The sequence below is a fragment of the Limulus polyphemus genome, unplaced genomic scaffold (assembly GCF_000517525.1).
Source record: "Limulus polyphemus unplaced genomic scaffold, Limulus_polyphemus-2.1.2 Scaffold2074, whole genome shotgun sequence".
NCBI lineage: Eukaryota > Metazoa > Arthropoda > Merostomata > Xiphosura > Limulidae > Limulus > Limulus polyphemus.
In genome coordinates, this window is record NW_013667684.1 from 32,373 (window position 1) to 36,766 (window position 4,394).

The window sequence follows — 4,394 nt, forward strand, 5'->3', positions numbered from 1 at the left end:
GCTTACAGCACGTGGACACGTCTCTAACCAAAGAACCTGTAGAGTAGGTTAAGCTTACAGCACGTGGACACGTCCCTAACCAAAGAACCTGTAGAGTAGGTTAAGCTTACAGTACGTGGACACGTCCCTAACCAAAGAACCTGTAGAGTAGGTTAAGCTTACAGTGCGTTGACACGTCTCTAACCAAGGATCATCTTGAGTAGGTTAAGCTTACAGCACGTAGACACATTTCTAATCAAGGATCATCTTGAGTAGATTTAGCTTACAGCACATGAACACGTCTCTAAACAAGGATCATCTTGAGTAGGTTAAGCTTACAGCTCGTAGAAACATTTCTAATCAAGGATCATCTTGAGTAGACCACGTGCTGTAAGCTTAAACACGTCTCTAACCAAAGAACCTGTAGAGTAGGTTAAGCTTACAGCACGTGGACACGTCCCTAACCAAAGATCCCGTAGAGTAGGTTAAGTTTACACCGTGCGATTACCTATCTTCGTGTACATACCAGCCTTCTTTCTCACAAAAATTCTCTACCGACGTATCTCACATTCAAGAGAATTGGTTTCTTTGTCTCTCCCTCTTTCTATTTCTTTTGTAATTGTAGCATATATTTAGTATTTTAAGTCCATATCATCACTGTCTATTGCATTGAATGTGTTAATAAAAGCACAGAAACATTAGAAACTAAACAATTTATGCTCATGAGAAAAGTCGCTCCAATATACTAAAGCACATGGAATCAATCTACTCCTATCTAAGATGTAAACTTTATAAACTCACTAGCGTTTCTTCTTATTCTAGTGTGTTTCAGGCACACGCCAGTAGAACTCACATTTAAATTGTAATAATGAATGGAAAGTGAAGACAAATGACACTTAATTGACTGTATAACTGATGTGCGTTTGGTAAGTAGCGGAGGCAATGATAGAAGAGGTTTTGAGTACATGATGTGTTTCTTATGTCAACAGTATCTATTAAGCTACGGATATCCGACTCGTAGCCACATCTTCCTGATAACAGTGCTGATAAACTATTTGTTTTATCTAGGAAGATATAATCTAAACAAATTATTATTATCTTCTGTCTACATTTTCTGAATACTATGTTTGGGAATGTTTTATATTTTCTTTTAAACTATTGTTTGCAAACGATGTAGGTATTCTTCTCTAAACAATTTAAGTAAAAATATTTATTTTTCAAATGACAAGCAAACAAATATACTTCTTCAAATTGTTTTGTGAGAGACATCGTTAATATCTACTAAGCAAGAACAACGTAAAACCGTTTAGACATTCAAAAAAATATCCCACAAATCTTTACTACTTGTCTAGTTTCTCTGCAGAGATGGATAAGACTTGATACGACTCTGCATGAGAGACAACTGAGAACTGGATCCCTTCAGAACCTCTTTACATTACAGTGTAGACATGGATAAGACTTGATACGACTCTGCATGAAAGACAACTGAGAACTGGATCCCTCCAGAACCTCTTTACCTTATAGTATAGAGATGGATAAGACTTGATACGATTCTGCATGAAAGACAACTGAGAACTGGATCCCTCCAGAACCTATTTACCTTACATAAAACAAAGTGTCCTGTTTACTAGTTAAATGATACACTCCATTCTCCTCACTTGACAGCTGTTTAACGTGTTTTGAGCTATCCTCCTGAGAGAAAAATCTCGGATCAATCTTACTAGGTCGAATATTTTACCTTTAACCTTAGGAGCTGAACGTAGATTATCTATTCACAGGATAACTACTTTAGCTTCAGATAGAAACTCAAATCCTAAGGATACTCTTAATAGTATTATAACTTAATATCTGAATGTAAAGTATGTGGTATTCAACGGTAACATTGTTGTAACAAGCCTTCTAATAATTACTTCAATACTTTGTTATCAGTCTATTCAGTTTAATAATTAAAAATTGGAAATTACTAGCATAAAGACCATATGTTGTTTAACGCGCTATCTAACCAAGATGGCTTCATGCTTATATAATTATAGTGTGATAAACCAGTAGTATAATACAAGGAATTTGTGAAAAAACGTCTTTAGATGACCAGGTTTTTATCATAAATTTCAATTTCTATTGGTATCTAATACTTCACCAGCTATTGGCATTTAAACAGTAACTTTTTTATTTAATGTATATATAAATAGCGTTTCAGAGAATTTTTCATCTTTCACCTTCTAGCCCAAGTTGGGAGTTTTGGTATTAAATGATAGGCCTCTTGAGTAGTGACTTGTGGGTGACAAAATATCGATCTGAAATGCTATTTTTACACGTCTCTGATTCTGAGTCCGAAATATAAAATTGAAAGAAAAATTTTAGAAACAAAAACTTCCAGAGTTTACAACACTTTTATCACAAATTTTAGGTTCGCCAGAAATTTTAATAATATTATCCTTCGTAAGTTAGTTGTGTAAAGCTGGCACGTCTGTAAAAATGGTAGAGACTACAAAAAGACGAAAGGAAGATTTGGCTAGATTATATTGTAAAAGAGAGAAAGCTATTTAGTTATAGCTTTTGAAATTTTTATGCCACGTTATACTTCTTGAGCTTCAAGTCTCCTTGTACTTCTCTAAATCAAAATATCCCTTATGTAAAGTTATCTGTTAATCTATATGTACTCCCATGCATAAGACCAACATCAATTTCTTACGCTATAATACAAACATCTAAACAAATGCTGGACCATTAAAACAGGACTATGTACTTTTGTAAGTATATTATAAAAGAAGACCACCGTGTTTAAAAACTCATATATATATATATGTCGGTGATTCTATGTTCAATATAACTATGTTCTGCCTTACCAAAAGACTAAAAACTTAAGACTTATTTCAAAGTTTAGTAAATGAAATGTGTTTGGGATCAATAAACAGTAGAAGCCTGTAACAAGAAACGCGCTCGTATATTTTCTCGATACTTTTAGACACTCAATTAAAATTATTATGATGTTAGAAATGTCAAATAATTTATGTTTAAATAACGGCTCTAGTGAATCATCTTCTAACTGTGTTCTAAGGTTCGTATATCGAAGACAAATTTTGAAAAGGTGTTACAGCTGGAAACGTTAGACCAAGGAAACACAACAAAAGCTTTATTTTGGTGTATACTCGTTTTAAATATCCTACCATTGTTCTTTACATATTTCTAGAATAACTTCAAGTAACAAGAATGTCATTTGTTTCTTCCAGAAAAGGTAAAAAGAGTTTAGTCTTAGTTTTCATATAATTTAATTTATATGATGTTTTTATAATGATTTTAAAAGCTTTGCAATTCATCAGATTTCTGTTGAAAAATTGGGCTTGGAAAGCAAGGAAAAATGATATCGTCATTTTGTCAAGTTATATATCATGCATACCTGTAACCTTATATCCTTCTGTGATTTATTAATTTCAAAGCTGAAGAAGATTTTCCAACGTAATTGTATCGTATTTTGCGTTCTGTAATAAGATGAATGTTTTTTGGCCAATAAACAATGTGTTATATGTGTTTTCGATTTCATCACTTATCAAGAAGGTTTCTGTTCCATAATAAATTAGTTCATTATTTATTGATATAAATAGTTTATTACTTTCGCCACCGAAGGTGATTAGAGGTTATGTTTTCACCTCTGTCAGCAAGATTTCTCGAAAACAGCTAAATGGATTTGGACTAAAGTCAGTATATTGGACTATGACCCAACCTAGAACTGATTAGTTTTGGAAGGTCAAGGTCACAGCAGGGTCACGAAAATCAAAAAAATTCTTATCTGTTAACATGGGTACCGATTTTTCACACTATTTTTGCTCCATAACCCAGTCAAAAATGATCGGATTTTGATGAAACGTAGTGGAGACATGTAGAATATTATTATCCTGCAAAAAAGTGGTCCGGGTGCGTCGATAACAACGGACCTAAGGAATGTCCCCTTTAGTTTAAATAGGAAATCATTTGTGTCGCTAAACATATGATATATATATCAAACTTTTGGATATTCTCACACTCATAGAAATTTGCTGATTATTGTAGGCTTTCATGTGAAAAAGAAAACAGGCAGATCCTTTAACGTAGAGTGTAACTATGGAATCTTATATTCCGGTTAACCCTGAAGCGTTTATTGGAACATCCGATAGTCACCGAGGAGCCTGGTTATGCAAATACTGAATATAACTTGTAGATTCTAACACCCGACTGCTATAAAAGTTAATTATCACATATGTATACATAAGTTATCGTATTATCTGTACAGTTAACGACTAAAAGATACCTAATAAAATGATGACTCAAACATATGACTATGTTAAGGCAGCTCTCCCACATGTTTAGAAAAAAGCACAAGTTAAGCTACTGATGATATGTAGACAGAAAATTTAAGAGCTCATTGTGTTACTAAGGTA

General features: G+C 33.5%; 1 long non-coding RNA gene across 1 annotated transcript in view; it reads left to right on the forward strand.

Moving 5' to 3' along the window:
* Positions 1-3,475, forward strand: part of LOC111087375 — a 26,765-nt gene extending 23,290 nt beyond the window's left edge. The window contains exon 3 of the long non-coding RNA XR_002612075.1: positions 3,038-3,475. This is a non-coding gene — a long non-coding RNA (uncharacterized LOC111087375). The remainder of the gene's footprint in view (positions 1-3,037) is intronic.
* The last annotated feature ends 919 nt before the right edge of the window (positions 3,476-4,394 follow it).